The sequence below is a fragment of the Hylaeus anthracinus genome, unplaced genomic scaffold (assembly GCF_026225885.1).
Source record: "Hylaeus anthracinus isolate JK02 unplaced genomic scaffold, UHH_iyHylAnth1.0_haploid 0, whole genome shotgun sequence".
NCBI classification, from domain to species: Eukaryota; Metazoa; Arthropoda; class Insecta; order Hymenoptera; family Colletidae; genus Hylaeus; species Hylaeus anthracinus.
The window spans coordinates 9,664,510-9,687,404 of NW_026533254.1; the positions used below are offsets into that span (position 1 = coordinate 9,664,510).

The 22,895-nt window shown below is 43.7% G+C and overlaps 2 protein-coding genes across 5 annotated transcripts in view; both read left to right on the top strand.

Annotated features, from left to right (window-relative positions):
• LOC128891813 (CUGBP Elav-like family member 5) overlaps nucleotides 1-22,895 on the top strand; it is a 406,325-nt gene that overhangs the window by 357,941 nt on the left and 25,489 nt on the right. The gene's annotated exons all lie outside the window — the stretch shown is intronic.
• Nucleotides 1-22,895, top strand: part of LOC128887467 (CUGBP Elav-like family member 4) — a 559,913-nt gene that overhangs the window by 271,966 nt on the left and 265,052 nt on the right. For 3 of the 4 annotated variants that reach the window (XM_054143469.1, XM_054143432.1, XM_054143494.1), the window contains exon 1: nucleotides 16,820-17,574. The exons of the other annotated variant lie outside the window; for it this stretch is intronic. The gene's annotated coding sequence lies outside the window, so the exon portion shown is untranslated. Of the gene's footprint in view, nucleotides 1-16,819; nucleotides 17,575-22,895 lie in introns of those variants that run through there. 4 annotated transcript variants of the gene reach the window in all.

Here is a 22,895-nt window from a genome sequence, read left to right on the forward strand (position 1 = left end):
GGGGGGGGTTGTAATGGAGTCTCCGGAGGAGTTGAGAAAATTTTATTTTGAATTGAAAATATGAAACTACAATTCGAAATAATCGTCTCCGTTTGTTGTTCCTCGTGACGTTGTTTGGAGTAAGAGATTTTTCGAATAAGCGTTGAAAGAAGAGGAAATTTAAATAAGGGGTGTTTTAAATAAATGTAAACGTGAACGTGAAAAATAGAAATAGGAAGAAAATAAGTCACTACGTCGATGGTCTACCTCATGTTTTACAATATCAATCAGACGAGATACAGAATGTAATGATAATGAATTACCTATTACCAGTAGAAACGTAAAAACTATTTCCCTCGCATCGAAGATACATCGTCCATCATACTGTTTACCTTCGAACGTCCAAATGGTTTTAGTGTGCTCGTGTTATTTGCCGAGCCTTGTCAGATGAATTACCCGTTCGTCAATAAATAATATTTACCTTCGTTTCGGGAGGAAAAGACCATTCACTCGCGTTTATTTACTATGTCACTCGACGAGGTAACCGACGAGTAATTTTTTCGCAAACACTTATACTTGCAAAACGCAGGTTGCGTTACGATGCATAAACACCGTCGCTCGCGTTGTTGCATTCTTCTGTAAACGAAACGTTTAACGGATTATCGTCGAACCATGGCGATTCGGCGTTGAAGGACATAATACGAAAAAAAAATTAATTATAGGGGGATGCGAGTAAAAGCTGGAAGCTTTGAATTACATCCTGTATCGATGCTCCTCGAAATATATTTTTTAAACAATGGACCGGGAGGATTGGCTGCACTTTATTGGAAATATTCACTTTCAGCAGCGGCGCGGTAAGGCAATTAACGGACGAATGATGGAACATGGATAAAAGTTTGACGATTACAAATTCCCATCGCAATTTTGAATTAATACAGACGATACTTTTGGGATTGGAAAAAAATAAAATTGAGATATAATCCAGTAAATTAAAATGTAAGGGAGGTGACAGAATAGAGAGATGATAAATATAATGAAATTTAAAATGAAGGAGTAAAAGTAGAATTAGAAGGAACAAGGATTGATAACGTTTTCATTCAATTTGTCTTTTCTGGAAAATATAAAGCAATACAAAAAAATAATAATTATACCATTGACCATAAATCTCACCCATACCAACATTGTAATTACTCCTATTTATAGTTACAAAAAAAAAGGGCTAAACCGTGATGTTAAACTTCAATTTCGAGTGTTCACCCGCAAACTGCACGTTCGCGATAATGCCTCGTTACATCGCTCGAGGGAGCCAGACTAGCAAATCTCAAACTATTTCTATAATCAGTGACGATCAAACTCTGCGTATCGTTTTAACGAGTCATCTCAAGACTACGTACCGTTTATTATAATTAAGTAGGCACGCGTTACATCAGCGAGCCCTAACACAATTTCCCAGCGAGCGTAGCCGGGGGAAACCTTTGTCGAAATTGATGGGGTTCCGAATCCCTTGGTGTTCCACGGGGGAAATTCCGCGGGAGAGACTCACCGTTCGGAGAGTCAAGGTACGGGATCCTCTTAACGATAGTTGCCGCGTAATCCACGCCTCAAAGTCGGTCTCAATCAGAGCCACGTAGTCCATAATTCAATATATCGAACCCTCATCCCGATCGCCTAACCTTGCCCATCTGCTATCGTTCCTTGTCCCGCCGTGTGCGCCCTTCGAGTCCTTCTCCTGAAGAAGCACTGGAACGAGATTCTGGCCGGGGGTTTTGTCTTTCTATGATTCCGTCCTGATAGAAGCCAGCTTGGGCTCCAGTGGACACTGAAGAGAAAATGGCTCGTCCCCGAGTTACCCTCCGTCGGCCCTGCACCTCTTAGTCCGTAATTGAATAACGTGTCTTGAGGCACGATCCGGCTCCGGATAGCGTAATATACTAGCCTAGAGCTTTTGCCTGCACCTCGGCGACTTCAATCTCTCTTCCCATTTTTTCGCCCCCTTCGTTTTTCGCCTGCCACTCGTCGACCCGTTACCTCGCCGAGAGATTCTCCGCAGGGGTGGGAATAAACTGTTTTAGGCTACGATTAAATCCCCCGTCGTTTAACTCATGGTTCTTCCTCTAACGCGGAATTTTTAATGCGGCCTGACTTGTGCGTCTACGCGCAATGTCGAGTTTGCAACTAGCTTCGTTATTAAATATTAAGAATGCGATTCCGGCGTAATAAGAAGCCGGGAGGTATATACTTCGCGGGAATATTTAAACTGTGGAAGCGAGGATGCTGTGAATTAGGATAGGAACGGATTTTTGGGACGGTGCGTGAATCTAGTTGGGAATACCGTAGCCTTCCATGTTTGGTTATTGATAAGGTGATTAGATTTAAATTTTGTAATTAACTCTTTCAGACCTGACGTCCCGGCGAAATATTTAAAGTATTAAAAATATAGATCGCAATCCCACCTTATCGAAGTCTAATGGATTAAAACTAGAAGACTGATGGACAGTCCTCTTGAACAGTTTGAAGCTTGTGTGCTTCCGATTCAAACTTAGAACTCACTGCTGGAAGCCTGATTGCTTTCAAGACACAATGTCTAATCGAGTGCTGGCAAGATCCTGGAGCGACGAGTGATTGACAACTGCTTGCCAACCGAGTTCAAGACACTCAGTTCCTGGGCATATCGCGACCCATCGCATCGTTAGCACGTCTTTCCTCGTTGGGGGTTGCAACGGTACGTGTCCTATTATTGGCGGTGGGCAGAACTTCGGTAACGACGTGAAGTTTCCTGCAAGTTCGATGTCCCCTGTCTGAAGATATCCATCCCGAAAATCGTTAAACAAATTTTGATCTTTGAGTTCAATAATTTGTTCGCAAGTGTATTCAAGTGTGTTCAAATTCATATCAGCGTTATGGAATCTGAAATTTAATTTATCTCTCTGGATCGTTACATATTTGAAATGTAAATAGTCAAATGCTATACTATCTATGTTACACCTAAATTGTGTTTTGAAAATAAACATTTAAAGTGATACATGCTCAGTGTAATAAATTCAGTGTAACGTTTTCTGTAATTGAACGTTTCCACGCTCCACTGAATGTTCAATGCCAGACTCGAAGGTACACAAAGGGTAGTTGCACGAAGTTTCGAGTAGGTAACTTCTACCACCACGGTGTAAGACATCACACTTCGGAAGAACAGTGGTTATCTTGACCTCATCCCGTAAATGGAGGGTGGATTTCAGTTACATATTACTCAGCAAGTCCCAGGTGAGTACGATAAGTCGATGATTCCTGGTGAAAGCGATAAGACTTGTAGAATCACATGTCATCGTCTGAAAAAAATTAGAATTTGTCAAAAATCTTGTCTCCCTGTGTATAATACATACATAATACTATATCATGAGTTAATCAGTCCAAACGATACTAAGTTTGGACTCATTTTAATCGGGAGATTTTCCCCAACTAGATCACGCTACACTTGTTATCTTTTAACTCGCATTTCTTATTGTTTTCTATTTTACATCTTCTACCTTCCTATATTATTTATTCTGTGTACATTACACTGATATTTTCTTTTCTATTAGAATATAATGCACGCGAGCAGCTTATCGATCCACAAATAAAACTGCATCCATGAACAGAATCGAAGGCCAAGGTTTCCTTGCAGCGGGTCTCTAAATTCTTATTTAGGTATTTTCGATACAATAAGATCTCTCCCCACACCCAGTACTTCGTCTTACAACTACTTTTCACCGATACCCATCCTCGTTACAATGCCAATAAAAGCCTTCTATGACGTTACACGCGACTGCCAACCTTCTGAAAATAATATAGAATCGATACGCGAGGAACGCGCCGTTTATCCCGCGTTTCCTCAACTTAAACAACATTGGCGTGCCTTTGCATCTTATAAGCCCCGTGCGTAGGCTGTGCGCGGCTTGTTTGCGAACAGACTTAATATATTGACACTGTTATAGCGTTGTTATGCGAGAAAATCGATTCACCGCGCGCTGGCGTTGTGTATCTACGCGTCCCCAGGACTCTTCCAGGGAGTATGCGTCATCGTAACAAGCGCGCGAGCTCCGCCGACCGAATTGCCATCAGCAGATCATCGAGGTGTCGGCAGGTGATGCGATAATACTTGACACGTCGCCAGAGCGACGAGGGTCGTTTCTGCAAAATCCTGAAATTCGAATAGCTCGACGCCGTGTGTCATTCACGCGAGGGAAATATGTCGGCGCGTGGGAGGTACGTACGCGGATCGGCAACCTGTGTTTTTACTGCCAGTTATTCCAGGTACGTATTTTAAACGATCGTCGTCGCGCCCGCGAAAAACAGGGGCTGAAACGAGCCCGGGGAAAATTTATAATAAACTCCGGAAATATTAATTGACGCCGGGGGAGTTTCAACGTGATAAATTAATTCGTTGTCCCTCAAAGTGAGGAATTTCCTAGGGGGTGGAAAGGCGAAGCCCTGGAGGCTGCGAAAATTTTCATAACGAGAAAAACTATCGCTGGCCGCTTTAATTAGAAACGCATTTCTGCGCGTACCGGTCCGATTGTTTACGCTGAGTTTCGCGTTACGAACCCTACGTGCATTCGTCGGCTACAGGAACCGAGAACATTGAATTATTAGATGTTTCGGTTAATTTTCCGAAAGTTTTTGATAAAGAAGCATGTTTATTGGTTCGCAGTTTGTCATTTATTCATGGTGCTTTTGGATCAATCATCTCATTAGATCAAAGGAACTGATAACGTAATAGCGTAACATATCTATGGTTAGCGGCAAATGAACGTGTATTCTCTTTATTACAACGTTGCACCTGAACATCAACCTGTTCACTCGCGTCTATCGGCATGAATATGTATATCAGCGTCGCCGTACGGCGACACCGAAGTGTGCACGCGTACGATGAAATATCGTAGACGGAAATAATGGTATAGTGATAATTACCAACGATAAAAGGCTCGTTTCGATGTATGGTCACGCGAATTTGTATATATATTGTTCGAATTGTAAACGAGGCAACTTTATTCGCGCGGAAAGAATTATTTTTGAATTAATTTTCCATCCCGGCATACATTAATATGCACCCTTGTGAAAATAACGAAACTCTTAATAGCAGGATGATCGATGCCTTTTATACGATACGAACTTTACTAGGGTATGTAGGTCAATCAACAAATATCGTTCACGTGATTATTCGTCCTTTAATTTCCATCTGTAGATGTAATATGGATTCGGAATTGATTGATATCTACGTAAATAACACAAAAAATTTCACCTCGTTGGGCGAAAACAATAATCCTGGCGGCTGGACGCGTTATATATTGTTAATCAACGGTATATTAGCAAACAACGACAGTGTAATCTGTTTACTATACAACTTTGTCATCTACTCGATATTTTAACGTAATGATAATTTGAATAATGTAGCTTTCATCTGTCGATATAATTAAATATAGTTCTGTCGAATCAATATCGAAGATGAAGCTTTGGTAATTCTCTCGTTTATGTCCATGAAACGCAATTATTTTAATGCATCGTCGTAACTATGACGGCAGATAATTAATACGTGTAATTGCAGGATAGTACAAAATATTGCAAAGGTATAGCATGTAAATTATGTTTTACGATATATTCCGTAATTCATAGCTAGTTTGGAAAATTGATAGTCTATTCAAACTAAATAACTTTTACTCTGTTACGAGATATCGAATAATTCCATTTTAAATGAAACACTCTGTATACGGATCAATAAAATTCAATAACTGTTGAAGTATATTAATCTCGGAACATTTTAAACTCTCCCACTTATTTCGATCGCAGAGATTTCCTTTAATTTGAAGGTATTCATCTCGAAAAGTTCGGGAACCTCTGACTTGAAGAGTCTTTGAAAATATCGCATTGTTGTCACGCCATTGGCATTCGCGTCGCACGCTAAATCTCAAGTTCCGCCGAACCCGTGTCGGGTTGAAGTGTAAATTTGCCATTTAACCAGTCGGTTATGCGCGAAAGCTGTGAACTTCGGTGCACGCGATCACGCGCCTTAAAATATTCAAGAAGGGACAAAATATATTCTCCACTTTATATCGATCTTCCATAAAATTTTAGCGCCCGTACCCTTTTGTTGAAAATCGTTTCAGCGAATCGCGGTTTCACGCACAGCATGGATGTTCTTTCTGGGTCAGGATCTATGAACTTATCTACTTGAATGAGCATTTGCAGGTCTTCGATACAATTTTCTGATTTATCAAATTGATTGAATTGTTTGGAGTATCACATTGAAAAGGAATCTTGATGAAATAATTCATGAAGCTGGTTATCAGGTATACATTTTTCATTTTAATTTAGACTCACTGTTTATTTTGAGATACATATTCAAAACATAATGTTTGTATACAGGTGAACTTAATTATTTTAATTAGGTGGTTTTAAACTGAAAGAATTACTACAATTTTTTATATATTAATTCAGTAGAATATTCTGCAAAGAAATGATTCTTGTACGAATGCCATACTCAGGGAGACGTGTTATAATATAATTAATGAATGTGACAAGTAGATCCCAATGGCATGGGACTGATCTTTGCAGGTCTCAATTATCTGAAGAAAGTGTCTGACAATTAAGCCTCTAAATTGTCTTAATTTAAGCCAGGCCTAAGGCAACAGGCTAGTGTTTTCTCAGTAGCGACCAAATGGCGCTTTGAAGGACCAACCGTTTGACTATCAAATACTGAAAGGACTCTAGCCAGAGGGCCGTAGCTTCCACGTCGAATTAGGCTTCAATAAATAGTTTAACGAGAGATCCTGCGTACTCAGCTGTCGCATTACGGTTCAAATTAATGAGAACACAGAACGCAGGTTATTTTAATGAAGCGTACTTTTTCTTCGACATTTTCGTTACTTCACATAAACCAATCCAGCCTCCCTTTCTTAATTCAAAATATTATTTATTGTCGATTAAATGTATTCGTACCCTCTATATCAATTGAAGAAATTTGTCTAATTTAAACGATAGGCTTCATGTTTCCAAATCAAACACGTAAGTCATAGTTTTTTTTACAAAGAAACGCCAAACCTTGCTCATCTATCATATCTATCAAATCTATCGCGACAAATAAGCTCAACACGCAAAACCCCCGAATAATCGTTCAGTTTCCATTAACTCTCAACAACACTTTCTCGAGAAACTCTGATTAGACTCGTAGCAGGAAAAGTACAGTATCGTCGAAGTTCGAGCGTGATATTGGCTCGATTGGAACGTATCACGGAAAGTCTGCTCCCAAATTGAATCCAGGACACTTATATCCATATTCCGTCGCGTTCCCTTCGTTGCTTAGAGGATCGGGTATCCCACCCCCCTCCCCCACCTCTAAAAAAAAAAATCAACCAAATTCCACCCCCCCCCCCCCCCCCCCCCGATGCATTCCAAATTGGTAGAGAGGCGCGTCGATGCGCCTGGATCGTTGTAAAACCCGGTCCTGATCTCGAGAAGGAAAAATACTGGAACGAGGACACGCGGTAGAGAAACGTGAAAGACTCGAGGTGCCGAGAAACAATCTGGAATAGGAACGAATCAAAACGAGACCGAGGGAACGAGGACGCGGGCCGGCGATAGCGAACCGTGGAGTCGACGGTTGGGTGGCGCGAGGCCAGGTATAGGATTCGGAAGCGAGCAAAGAAAGGGCGACGGAGAGTATAGTCTAGAAACTTTATCCACTTTGCATGCTGATGGTCACAGATTCGGGAAGACAAAATGGCGCACGGGAGCAAGAGTGCTGGCTGGGAAGCGTGGATCGCGATTCAACCGGGAATCGATTCCCTTTGTGCTTCGCCGACACCACCGCCGCCGTCGCCATCGGTGGCACGACGAGCGGAGGGCACCCGCCGCCTCTGCCTTCTCTCCAAACTTTGTTGTAGTCAATTTACGAGCGACCAAGTCAGCGCCCTTCGATTTTACGCTAATCCGATGCCGATGTCGTGCCGTAGACAAGGCGAACCTTCCTTTACGCCGGCTGGGGGATGAAGAAGGAAGGGGGGGGAGGGGGGTTGGTCGGGGCTAAAAGGGATTTCATTTTCCGCGGTGCCCGCCATTCGTTGGCTCGCCAGGTCTGTTTCAAGGTAACCTCTTTCTTTCCGCTCCGACCACTCCCCTACCCTTCTCGCGGCAGTATCTGCTTCTCCCCCGGTTTCTATATCTGTAATTCGTTCTTCTCGGGTCTGCTCCGTTCGACTATCATCCCGATTTCGTCTTGTCCATCCTGCCTACCTCCGCCATCCTCTCCTCTCCATCTCCCTTCTTCGCTGGGGGTATCTCTCCCGCGTCTCTCGTAACTCAGCCTTGACGAGGAACCGCAGTCGTTCAAGAAGGTAATGGGGTTTACCGGAGAGAACCGCCGGTAAGTTTCATCCGGTGCGGTCGATCGAGTTACGGAATTAAGTTCAGCTGTACGGGAATAACAACCGAGCCGCTTTCACCCTCCCCCCCTCCCCCCTCCGTACTCGCCTAACCCTCTGCGTACCCCTCGGGGATCCGTGGTTCTTTGGATTTTATAAGGGGATAAAGGGCACGAGCTCGGAACGATTGCAGAAGGCCAAGGAAGAACTCTTGTTCTTCTTGAACCGGTATCGTTTACGTCCTGGCCTTACGTTACTGGTAAAGCTATGCTGAGACTTCGCGATGCTTAAAACAGAGTTTGAAACGGTATTACAAATAACGGAGAAATATCGGTGTTTTTAGGTAGTTACTCGATTACCCCGAAAGAAATCGAATGCTACGAATACCGATATAATGTTATTGAACAACGTTATACCGGTATAGACTTTATCAATAATTGTGCACGTATTGTAAAAGGCCAAAGCACGGAAGAAATTTAGAAATGCATTTAATTACCACCAACAAAATAACAGCGACAAGTTGTATAATCTACCTTCAACAAAATGAAATCTTTCAACTTCCGCAATACTACCGAACCGATACACACTTCGTCCGCGCATGTGTACACATCCACCACCCTGTATACACTTGGTTCGTCTTCGGAGGAAGCAGTGTGTCCATCTAAAGATTGAAATCCGAGCCAGTGGCACGGTTCATCGAGGAAACGCTCCTCCGTCGCGTTGCGTATTTCAGGAAAAACGAGAGAACAAAGAAAGCGGAGAGAAAAGATGGAAAAAAGAATCGATGAAGGCCGAAGGGTAGCGAGGGGAGGTCTCGACATGGAACGGACAGACGTTAAGGAGACTGAAAGGGGTAAACAGTCGAACGCTCGTAAAGAAGGTTGAACCGATCGTAAACGCCGCTGAAAGAGCGGCACGGTCGATCGCTATGGAAGAACAAAAATCACGGGGATATCGGGGGTTAGTGGGGCCTCCGGGTCGATAGAGGCTTGACATCCATTTAATTTCGGGAAATCGCCTCGCGTGGTCGAGAAAAATTGAAATTCCTGGAAGGAAGAATCGCGGGAATATTTAGCCGACCGAGTAAGCAGCTTCTTGAGAGTCGACTGTCATTCCAGGGATTGAATGTCATCGAGAGGGGAATGCGCCATTTTGAAAACGTCCGTTCGTCGACCTTCCAGAACGATGACGAGCAAGTATCTAAAGCGCAATCCCAACATTTGGATTTACGTTCTTGTTTTTCCTATCCATGGTGCATATTCTAAAGAAACTGAACACACCAGAAACGTTACCAGTAAATCAACGAACAATAATATTTGTTTAGGTTTGACGTCTTTGATATTCGAAGTGTCAATAAAATAAAATTCGATGTAGTAAAGGTGACCTGATTTTCAAATCTCAAATTAGTTTGCGATCACGAATCGGACTACATCTTCGAAGTCAATCTAAGCTCAGCATTCGTAGTAATAGAATGCTAAGAAAGCATCTCGAGTTTAAAGGATTTTAAGGATTAACATAACCTTGAAAGTATTCCACCGCAGTCATCTCTGTTTACCCCCTCAACTAATTAAGGTTTTTTCTCTCAAAGAGCTGTGCTCGCGTAGCACACATTGGCGAGTGTCAAGGTCGAAAGTTACCCGCATAAAATCGAAACAACTTCTCCGATCGATTCTCTCGAGTCGCCGGTTGTTTTCCAACGACCGTGTTCGATTCGATTCAGCGGTTGCATAAGAGGGACCGAGCAAGTCTGGCTGCAATGGTGGCGCGCGGGTGTTCGGATAAATTGGCGGGCTCTAAGCGGGTGAGACGAATGTACCTGTATATCGGGGGAGGTGGGAGGGGGAGGGGGGGAGGTGTCCCTTTATTGTTTTGCGTGTATGGATTCGTAAACAATGTGCCCATATGAAACAATGTAACACCACTACCCGGGAAACTACGCCTGGAACGTTGCGCGGCGCCATCCCTGTTCTCCGATTCTGTCGGTCCAACGTTGCCAGGCGCTACTGAATTTCGGCCGCCGGAAAACAATGGCTAGTTATATGACGAAAGCAGGGAGACACGATGCCTCTGAATAGTGGCGACCGGTATTTTTATCCGTGCGCGTACGTGTCGCGGAAACGGTGAAAATTATTCCGCGCCCCTAGGAAAGCTTCATCGGATGCCTGACGAGGTTTTCCCTCGAACGACGCTGGGAAACTCGCGTCAGATTTTCTCGATGGTCGAATTATTAATCAGTGCCCATTTGTTGGCGAACGTGCATCACCGTCCGACTTCAATTATTTTTAGACAAGTTGTCGAGGTCATCGTCTGGAAGGAAATCGTCTAAAGGAATCAGCTGAGAAAACTGAAATTCAATTTATGATTCTTCCGATCACTCTCGGGTTTCCGATTCCACCTTTCCGCCCCCTCTTGCATCCATAGCCACTGATCTATCCTAATACTCCTTCCGAGCCAACGAACGAAACACGCGTACCCTCTCGGTTCTTTTCCGACGCGATGCTCGCTGATCCACTTTAAGGAAATCACCATCGGACGATTTGCTTCCATATAATGGCTTTTGGTTACCATCCCACGCGCCCTCCGCCGTGCGGTAGATTGTCCAAATCGTATCAACTTAATTCATATTCACGGTACGATCGAACTTGCCGGCAGAAAGTCGGGGATCGAGGGAGACGGTGCCACGCGACGAGTGGCGGGAATCGTCGAGGCGAGCGAGAGGGACAGAGGGAGCCACCAAGAGGGGCAGGGGGGGGGGAGGGGGCGAGAGGGACAACGGAGGGTAGTCGACGAGCATTCGCCCAAGCGAGCCGGGTTTTAGCCCCGCTTCCGTCTCATTACTCGCTACGCTCTGATTGAATTACCTACAATCAACATCAAACATTTTCAAACTCAATTTCATGTACGTAGAATCGTGTATTTCCCCGATTTTTTTTTCTCTCCGCCTCCTCCTGCTCTCCCTCCTTTATAGAACCGCTTTGCGAAGCACGAGACCCCGCACCGCGAGTCTATTTTTCTCTTGTGCGACGGTTATATAGAAACCGACTACGTCGACCGTCGTTACTTCGTAATTACCTTATCCGTTCCGCGTTCGCTGAGCATTAAAAAGCAAACGTCTCAATTTTATCGTCCACTCGAGTCTTATCGGGGGACATTCGCTGGGAGCCATCCATCTTGAAGGCTCCTCCTTCTGCGAACCGATCGAATATCTCGCTGTTTCGCCTCTATTCTTGCGCCTTCGAGTCCGGCTACATTGAAATTTCATTAAGCTATCGTGGAACGAACGGTTTCATGGACACTCGACAAAGGTTGCAGTCGTTTAGCCCTTCCACCTTGCAGATACATTTTTTCCGTTTGATTAATCGTGTTACCATGCAGCGAAGAATTGATCCTCCGTAACCTAATTTGCGGGGGACATGAGGAGGTCGTGTTGTATCGCTGTAATTGGGTCGCAAGCCGAGAGACTGTAGGAGGTTTAGGGTAGTCGAAGAGGGCTGGAAGGGAGGGTGTGGGGAAAGAGTAAAGGAAATGAAAGGGGGCAAAGGACGGTGGGACAGAGTCGAATTACGATTTATAAGTATAAAAATTGAAATCTTGGTAAGATTTTGTTACGTAACCGTGAGAAAAAGTTCTTCTTAGGCTTTAGTTACGTTTGTGATTAGTATGAAAAAAAACTACAACATTAATTAAAAAAAATTATACTTGTAGTAAAACTCCCTGTTCAAAATTGGAACCAAATCGATTGATCAGTCGTAGCATTTTGATTTCCATTTCTGAAAACACCATTGTTGGAAGAATGCTTTTAAAATATTAGGTGACGGTGATGAATAACAGGGCCTGAAGCTTTGTCAACTTTTGACATTTTTAATCCAAATTTTCGCAGAATACAGTTGGAAGCCGATACTATTAAACAAAAAATTTTCAAAAATCATTTTCTCTACCCACCTCCTCCTAAAGGGATTCATGAATTTCTTGCGACCCGAGGAACGGTGTATATGCTGTAGAAAATCATCATATGATATATGATATGTACATTTGGCTCGAGGAATGCTGATTTCGTACGCGAGTACAAGTAATATGAGAAAGGCCATGCTTCAGAATTAAATTATTGCATGCACGTGGTCTGTTCATCGGAATCCATAATGGCGGAATTGAATCGCTTTCCCGAGAGCGCGATTGATTTGCCGAAGTGAAGCACTAGTCAAAATTAATTCTCATTATTTCGTTAATGACACCGGGCTGCGTCGCGCAGCCCGTCACGCTCGGAAGCTCGATTTGGCGCAAATTAAGGATAATTAAGAATCCATTTGTATTCGAGCAAACTGCGACCAAGCGAATTCACGAAGAAACCCAACTTGTAATAATTACTTTTTCTTACAAATCGAGTCTCCATTATACCCCATCGTTTGATAAACGAACGGACCGTTTAACGCGGCAAATACTGTTAGGAATATTATTTGTTAACTGGCAGTAATTCAATTTATACTTTTCCTCTGTTCAGTCCTCGAAAAATTATCGTACATTTTCCTATTTCCCTCGTTTCCCTTAAAAGCGAAAAAGAATATCTTTGCTAGCTATTAAAAATTACCCCATGTCTTGCTTTTATTAAAGTTAATACCAATTATGAAAATTTCCGAAATCCAAAAAGATTATATTACCCAGTTATTAAAAATTACTTAATTATCAGTCTTCTAAAAACGAAAAATTAAATCATGTAGATTTTAAAAATGATCCAATCCTATTAGGCGTATTTCATTCAACTTTTGAGTTAAAGTATTTTTCTGCCTTGAAACGTGATTGAGCAAACCGTTGCTGCAAAGTTGCCCAACGTTGACGCGTCGAACAATTTTTGTAGTCGTCGTCGACGGGGTCGACTTTTCGATTTTACAGGGTAAAATAGAATTTCAACGCGACGTAACGTTTAACTTTTCTTGATAAAGGCGATCCTCGAACGTCAACCATCCAACTAAAAATCCGAAACTCCATTCGCCTCTCTTTAAACTTGTTCAGCGGAGTTTATTAACTTCGGCGGGCCGGTGTCATTGTAATTTTAAATTACGTCACTCGCCGCCAGTTTGCAACTGGTGTACCATTATTAATTCTCCGGAACGAGTGATGTTGAAAAAAATCAGGATATCGAAACACGAGGTATGACGCAAGGCACGCAGAAATGATTCATCGTGTGTACACGTGCACGTACACGTACAGATGCGTATCTATGTATGAATGCATTCGGAGCAATTCATTCACGCTACATGGAAATCTCATTAGGCCCAGATACGTATAACAGCTACCTCGCGACTAATGGTTGAGTTTGAATCGGGCTTTAGGACAGACGCTTTAGGCGGAACTTGATCGTGTCGATGTTCGCGGTGCATGAGCCATGACGTACGTTTCTAATGCATAATAACCGCCAGCTATACTAGTTGAGCTGTGGAATTCAAAATGACGCGGCTTAAACAATTTCTAAGACCAATTATTCCTATCTCTGCGGTCTCGTCCAAACTGAATTAACTTTGCGGACGAGTTTACAAAATGTGTACTTTCGATTAGAACAATGTTTACCAGGTTGGACAGAGTTATCGATGAATGAGGAATGAGCTTGAGATTTGTAGCATTTAATTAAGCTATTTTATCAATTTGAAATTACTGGAGAATGGTGTTTTTAATTTTGGTGAAACCTTAATAGAAACTGGATTCGTACTTTTGTCTATTAAAAAAAACAGTGGACAGAAATTCATTATTCAGATAACTTTTCGATGAACTTATGTCTTAATATCTTTATATTCCTGTGAAAGGAAATTCCTTGTTTCGATCCTGTGAGTTGCCGATCCCTAGAGGTTTTTCATTCGCTTCTCCAGTTCATACCACTCATTCTTCATTGCCTTCGTGTTTGGAATTTTTTACGAAGTTTCCAATCTGCGGTATTATATACAATCAACTAACGAATAGCTACAACATGAGTTTGAATCATCATCCTGTAGTATATAAATGTTTGGAATAAACTAGTCCAACGAAGAGGAAAGCACTACCGAGCATGATTGAAACGAAAAACATACTTTTATAAAAATAAGAAAATATCGAATTAAGAACAAAATTTAAATATGCGCAGGTGTTACTAGCTGAGAGTGACCATGTATTTGTTCCTCTAGAAATATTTAGAAAATATATTTTTATATTTCCTCATTTATAATCTCGCATGAGATTATTTTTTCTACAGCTCACTCAAAAGCAGAGCTTAGGTAGACCGCCCACGCATTATCCGCGAACTTAAAATGAAAATCCAAGCAGACGTTACGAGCATTCCACTGGACACGTTACATCTCATAATGGAACATTTTTTTGCAACAACTTCCAAAAGTACATACAGGAAGGTGTTGCCTCATTTACGAGGCATTCCTTTTTAAAATCAAAATTGCATATTATTTACGGTATGAATATATAAACTAATTTATTTAAATTCATGTTTAATCAAACTTTTGGGGTTTCGAAACTTTAGTCTGGCTCAGAGGAATATACATTCACCCTGTATCTGTTCGCCGCTATAAATATATACTATAGAGCTGCTAACAGTTTGGTATTTCACCAGATTAATATTTTAAAATAGAGATTGATTTGTAGTATCGTTGATTAGTATGGAAATAATTTATTATTTACGCTGAAATTTATTTATGTACTTCATAACAGAATCGAAAGATCACCTTGCAATCGTCTGAAAAATAGAAGACTGGAGTGGTAATTTTCTTAAAAATACCCTGCGATCTAAAAAGAAGCATTTGAGAAATTGAGGGATCAGCTTTTAAATCCTCTTGAGCAATTTCCCAGGTGATGCCTCTCCAAGCAGCAGCACCACTTCAAACCTGATCGTGTCAAGTCGTTTAAAATTCATCAACTTCGAGGTTTTGCACCGAGTTTAAACAATTCTTTCTCTAGATTCGCCGGAGGAAAATTAAAATTCATAGTCTGATATTTAATCTCGATTTCTTTTTAACGAGGCTGCGCTGTTTTTTCGCAGAATTACAGTGTCTTACGATGAAATCTGTATTCCAGTGCTTTATACATTTCATACTTAACCAGACTATCCTCGATCCATTCCACATGTATTTTAAATATTTTCCATATTTCCAACTATTGTTCAATTTAGACAAATATCTTCAACAAACATAGAGGGTACGAATACTTATGAGACTGTATATGCATTTCAAATTAGACAACACAAGTCGACATTTTTTTCTCCACGCGATCCGATGCCTGGTTTCCCTGAAGAGGTTAATCGCGAAGCACGGGCCACGGAAGAAGGACGCGTTCCCAACCTCCTTTTCCCACCCACGCTTCCCAGATACAGCTGTTAGACAACGCGCGTTACGCAACGTGGCGACGTCGGCGTCGCGCGCTCGGCGCAGCGGGCGGGTATGCAGGGACTTCATTATAACCTCATCACTTCCCAGCGAGTGCATTCGAATTGAAAAACGCGCAGGCTTGTTTTGAGCCACGGTTACCGTGACAACGCGCGTATACCCTTGCATATACGTATACACGCGTTCCTCCCTCCCTCCCTGCGGGGCGATATGCTCCTCGTTCCACTTATAACGCCGCGGATTTTTCCTCCCCTTTCCTCCACGGATTTCGAGCTGGTTTTCGCGTCGTACCGTCGACGTACGTCGAAAGGTAGCGTCCGTACGCCGACGAGCGTGGAACAGAGAGACAAAGCGGTAACGCGGGAAGAGCAGGACGAGGGAGCCGCGGGGAGAGAGTGAGAGGCACAGAGAGGGTTGAACCGGTGTAGGGGGCTATTCGGTGGTCTGAGAGAAGAGTGTGCGGCGACGCAGGAGGTTGAGGGATGGTGTGCGGAGGACGTACCGGCAGCGACGGCGAAACGCGGGCACAGGCGAAGCAGTCACTATGACAACGGTGATAGGCGAGGTGTTAGTGCGCATCCGTGACCACGCCTACGTCACGATGCCGTGACGTCAGAGCGTCGACGGCAGTGGCGCCTGGCGTCGACGAGAAACGTGGCGCGCGGCGTTCGTCGGCTCTGTCGAGGGAAGAGAGAGGACCGCGGCCGCCTGTTGCTACTTTGATACACGAAGGGTAGGCAACCCCGTGCCTCTCCCCACCCCTGTCGCGATCGCCGTCTCGCTCCAACGCTCGCCAACCTCTCCCATCTCTATCCAGCTCGGCACCAGGGGGTGAACAGAGAAAGAGCACCCCTCTGTTACAACCGCATGCGGAGATTGACTATCTCTTTTCTTCCCGCCCTTGTTCCTCGCCCCTCTCCGCGTTTCTCTCCCTCTCGTCGCTTATCGGCCGTCTCCGTCCAGCGTTCAACTTTCACCCTCCTCCGTTCTCCGGCCAGCAGGCATATCGGGGTCTCCGTTCTTGCCCTGCCTTCCTGTCAGTTCTCGCGCGACCCTCTCGCTCGGTCTTTCGTACCACTCTCCCTCCGATAGTCGCGCAGAGCCGACGTTCGCCACCACCCCCGCTGCTACCCTACCACCCGATTTCGAGCAACCAACTCCCTCGGTTTCTACCTCCTCGCCCTCCTTTCAACCTTCCGGCGGGCATCCACCCGTGCGCGTTACCAGCCAGCAGCGATCCCTACGGCCACGACCGAGAACCGAGACCGTACGAGAGTCGTCGGCTCTCCGCCAGTCAGCCATCCGACTCGCCGCTACGCTTAGCCACGCCACGCCGCGCACTGACGTGTGTTTATTAACGAATACAATTGTGACGAGAGCCTTGTGCCGAATAACAACCACGTACCCTGTCCACGAAACGACCATCGCCGGTGATCGAGACGCGCCGTTGTCCGCGTGTCGTGCAAAGAGCGCTTCCCTTCCTGCAGGTGCCCGTTGTCCCCCTTTCGTATACGGTGTTACCAGCGACAGTAATCCGGAAGAGACGACGCGGAGAGCCGAGCGAGCCAACCCAGGCACCGTCGTCAACGGCGAGTCAGAGGAAGTCGGAGGTGTCTAGGTGTCCACTCGCATGTTATCCAGACGGAGGAGAAAGTAGACGCAGGGAGAGGAGAGGGTGACACGCACCGCAGGCACCAGTCACCCCAGAGGGAGAGATTTCGCTGTGAGCCTTCGATACTACACGGTGATCGTCCTCGTGGTCGCCGTCGACGTCACCCCGTCCTCGTGTGGGCACGTGTGCGTGCAGCGACCTAGGGCACCCACTGGCCAGCCACGCATATGGATCATAGGTTAGATTGCACGCACGTTTCCGTCGTACCGCTTTCGGTTTGGGGGCAAGATTTAGAGGTTCTCGTGAACGGAGACGCATACGTGCGCGAGAAAGAATGGGGGAAAGGAGAACCGGAGCATAGCGAAGAACCGAATGAATGAACGAAAGATAGAGAGGGAGAGAATGGGAGAAAGTGAGAGAGAAACACGCGAGAATCGAGCAGACACGCACACGCGACCGTCCCCGTGGTCGATTCGACGAGTCGGCAAGCGGCGCGTGCCAGTAACCTGTTGCCGCCTCCGGGAACAAAACTCGAAAGCCGGTAATCGGGAGTTTAAGGATACTCTGATATTCCTGCGAAACAGTTTATAGGTGAAATCGTGCGGGCTCTCCGCCTTTCCAACGCTAGCTGACGTGACCGTTTCTCGTCGTAGACTATGAGGGTGGAAGAGAGATTTCTGTCGATCACGGGGGAATATCTTGGGACGTCTATTTTTATCCAGCTCGATTTTATTCTGGCAATTGTAGAGTGTTTTATGGTCGAGATATGTCGCAGATTTTACGGGGTTGCTATGGGGAAATCGGAATCGTGGAAATTGTGATTTTGAAATGATTTAAGTAGTCAAGTCGATGCTTGTACTGACCGTAGTGATGAAGTTTGCTTGTTGTGTTTGGAATCCGAAGCAAAGCGAACAATTGTTTAATTTTGTTAACTGATAGATGTTTGGATCGACTTAGATAATGACTCGTGAACTATTGAGTAACCTAACTTATTTTAACCCATCATTTGTAATTCCTAATAACTCAACCTCAAAGCTGAGTCTTTTATGCCTACCTCAAATATTTTGCTTGTTCTGAATTTCAGAAAAATCTGAGAAAATCTTTATAATATTATTCGATTCGAAAACTTCGATCTTACATATTCTGAAGTACTCGAATCGCTTGCTTCGTCTAGAAAAAGGCAGTACAGAGTGAAGATGCTAATAATATTACAAACGAGTCCGAGACACGATTACACTTCATAATTAGTGCCGAGTTTACACGATCGCAAAATGTTTGATAATAAATCTCAGACCGTTTTCATGCTATAATTTAAATGGCATGCACGAGTTTTAAACAAGAATGGACGTATCCAAGTTCGAGCAATCAGATTTTCAGTTCACAGATAAAAATGTATGTCCGATTAAGATCATTATAACGGGAAAATCACAAACGCGAGGAACACGCGAGGCAAGAAATATCGCTCCGCAGACGCGAAGCTCTAGGAATTGATGCAGTGATAACAGAAGTTAGTGGATGCAGAATTTGTAAGTAACGGTGAAACAACAACCACAGTCTACGAGCCAAGAGCCACTGTTTTGAAATAATATACACCCGCTAAATATGTGCATATGTAATTTGTTGTTCCTTGAGACCGGACCGTTTCCAAACAACGCCGCGCACCTGTTCCACATTCAAATGTGTTCAACGGTTTCTGCTTCAGCGTAAACACAGTTATTCATTCTAAGCCTCGCATAATGCGTCCGCGAATAACGCGATACCCCCGGATTCTACTGATATTAGCATCCCGGATTTCATGATGTCGCTCTCGTTCAGGCGAAACGTACACCGAACATTAATCTCGATTTCATTGGAACAAAAGTAATTTTTGTTTTCTAAATTTCATTAGAGTGACCAAAAATAGTTCCTTTTTGGAATATGTAACGTATAATCAATGGCAAATTAAATCAGCACATGTTTATGTGGGTGTTGAAAGTGGTGATATTGGCCAGACATTGGCTACTGTGGTATCTTCGCAGAGATTGAGCTCAATTTTACTGGTGTAGAAATAAATTTCATCGTTCAAATTTCATAAAAGTGTCTGGAGAACACTTCGTTTCTAAGATTTATAACCCACAATGAATGACGAAGTAGTTTATTAGGTATTTATATGTGTTTATTTACGAGGGTATAGGGATTCAAGTAGAAAGTGATGGCGGTGAACAGACAAGCACTAGTTATCGAATATCTTGCGTTTCTTTGAAGCTTATATGAACTTAAAATTTATGAAAAAAAAGAGATATACCGAGGAGAAAAGAGAGTAAATAATAAATAACCGTAACATGTGTAGACTACCTCTTTAGTGATTCAAATCAACTTCGTAGCATAGACCAAAGGACATACTTTACCAATGACTACAAATTCCACAACATCTACTTCATTTCTCGATAAATTCCACATCTGTAAAGAAAGAAAAATTAATATACTCCATCAAAAATAACGTTAGCTTACAGACTACTGTCATTATAACCTTCCATACAACATAACGGACAGAAATTCTCTCCGAAACTCTATTAGTAACATAGTTTCAAATTTAACCAATATTTCATAGTGAAAAATGAAATAATTCATGCATTATATAAAATACAACGTCCTCATAAATCTGTCGCAGATTGAAATTCGCAAAGTTACGTTCCTAACGGTCGTTACGGATGCATTGGCGTGGCAATGAAAATTTCCTCGAATCCATTTGCTGTTTGTCAGCGCCCCCGTATAACTTTTCAGTAGGCGTGTGACATTAGCTGGAGAGGCGGTACGAAGTGGCTGGAATGAGGTTCGAAAGTAGAGTATGTGAAGAAGGGCCGACGTGCCAGGCGATATACGATATATATCTCTGGACGAGGCTACGTGATCGGAATCCAGAGGAGGTTAAAGTTGGATTTGTAACGTATTTTTCCCCCTCCCCCCTCCTCCCCCCTCCCCCTACACGACGTGAAAATACCTATCGACTGGCACGCCGCGTGCACCAGCATTTCGTAATTTCCGTCTCGTAGCCCCGATTGACACGGGTGAAAGCAAAGATTTACATTGAAAGGACAGGCCAGCGCCGATAAATATGGATTTATGCACACGTTAGGCGCGTCGTAAGCATTTCGAGAAGGGTTTCCGTCAGGTTTCTTCCGCAACAGAGGCTGAAAGCGAAGTACCACGGTTGGCAAACGTTGCCTCTGTTGCGCGATTAATATTAATCGCGTGGTCGGTCACGCGAGAGCACGGGCGTCGATAATGAAACGCAAATAAGATGTAGGGGATTGCCATAATCTCGTAGCACGCGGAGCAGAGGAGCGCGCGTTAGAATGGTTGAAAGTATTTCACGGTTGTGGACTCTCTTCGTTACGAGTGCTATGCACGCGAAGTGATTTCGAGTAGATTCCTTCTCGTGGCATTAGAAGTGTGTTTAAAGACTTGTTTGGGAAGTGGATATTGTGGTTTGTAGAGTTTAGCATTATAGGTTGTATGGTAGACAATGAAAGATGTGTATCGGGGCTTGTTTGAGGTGACAAAAGTGGGGAAGAATTAACACGTTGGTCGCCACGTCACCCAGAAATGGATGACAGGACTTTTAGTTAAGGAACAACAAAAATTAAGTTTTGACGAGGCAATAAATTATCTAATCTTGAATAGTCTCGAGACATAATTTTAACTTTGTAACAATTTTTACGAGATTTAACTTGGCAGCCAACGTGTTAATTGATTGCCTAACTGTTTAATGTATTAAGTTTTCCATTATTGAATAATTCTTCGCGAGATATCGACGTCATTCCGCGACAATCATGTTCGCCAGACTAATTCGCCCTCTGTCAAACACTCCTCTTATTCGTCGTCGTTTTCTTCCTCCCAACAATTTCCCGACCTTTCTGGAAACCGAGCGTAGCAATTTCGTGCACCTCTCGTTCGCATGGCCTTTTCGATTTCCCCGTTTCCGCAGTTTAATCTCGGCGACGGGGTTTCCCATCGTTAACGCAAAAAGCTGCTTCCTCAGAACGACCCTGGTGGGTGTTTATTCGTCAGATCAGCGTTACTTGGAGAATTTATTCAACGATGCGTTCTCCAGACGATGTTGCATTTGTCGGGGACGCAATATGATCCCTAACAAGATAAATGAAGCTCGCTCCCCTGCTTCCTGGAGGCGGAAGAACGGAACACAGTATGCGGGAACGTGCAGGAGCTGGTCGCCGCCAGAAACTCCGACCATCCCTTTTCCCTTGCCTCGGACATAATCCGAGATGTCATCTGAACAGACAGTGCACCGTCGTTGCGCAAATTACGTGAACAGTACTCCCGCCGGAATAGCGACACTTCGGTTGTCAGCTAATCGCTGATAAATCGTGTGTACGCCGCTACCTCGAATCAATATTCCGTGGACTTCTGCCAAGCAGGAAACCTTGTAACTTGACGCCCAGTTTCGTTTCCGACCTTTCGTCTTGGCTACAGTTATTCGCGATTAGCGCTAAGAAACTCCATTCTTAAAGTGAAAAATTAGGGAAATATATTTCGCGGATCTCATAAATGTAGAGGGTGTTCCATGGGGTAGTTTCTGGACTTTGTTATTTAGTAAAACATAAATAAAAGTTTATAAGATTTTGTTTTCCAATCCACCATATTTAATTGTTATATTTTAAATGAAATTACACGCAGTTGCAATTAATCGTGCAAGATGGCGACCTTTGTATATCCACCACAATTTGACAGGAGCACTTTATAATTTTCTCGACGGTATTTTTCCTTCGCGACGCAGTCGGGACCGTGAAATCGGTTTTCTGTAAACTGGGTGCAACGGCGACGGTGTCCTTTAATGCGATTCGAGATCCTGTCGGGCGCGCAACATGACTACGCGAACAGACCGAGGTCAGGTGCGTTATGTACCTTTGTCCGTGCCGGGTATATAAATAGTGTCATGCTCAGGCTTAATGCATTATAGCAGGGACATTGCAGCGGGATACAGGGAGCGTGCACGTTGCATTGCACGGAGAATGGAGTAGGCACTATACATACCAGAACTGTACTGAATTATACTCCGTTATGGTTCTGCCTCTGTAGGTGGTGTGCACCGAAGGGTCCCGGTTCCGTACACCCCTGGTACTCAATATGTCCAATACGAATACTGCACCTTCCGTCTAACCGAATCAAAAGGACCCCAGCCAGGCGTTTGTACCCGTGTTTTGGCAATCAATTGAATTACCCGGCTGGGTGCTTCCAAGAATTCGAAATTTATCGGCCGGGGAAAAACTGCCGGGGATACCGAGGAAACGAAGTCTTAACGAAATTTTTTTAACTGCTTTACTCTTGAGAATAATGGCATACGCGAGGAATAAGAACGTTGTTTGTGAACTAATCGAAACCGAAGGATTCGTGCTTCTTTTGAATGTGAAAGCTTGAGTTCAATAAATGATAGTACTCTTCAACGTTGCATCACTTTAATTGTGTTTAAAATTCTTAGAGGTAAACGGAAGATTTTGAAATATACTCGTGATGATTTTTAATAAGTATTAGAGTGGTGCATGTATCAGTATAAAAATA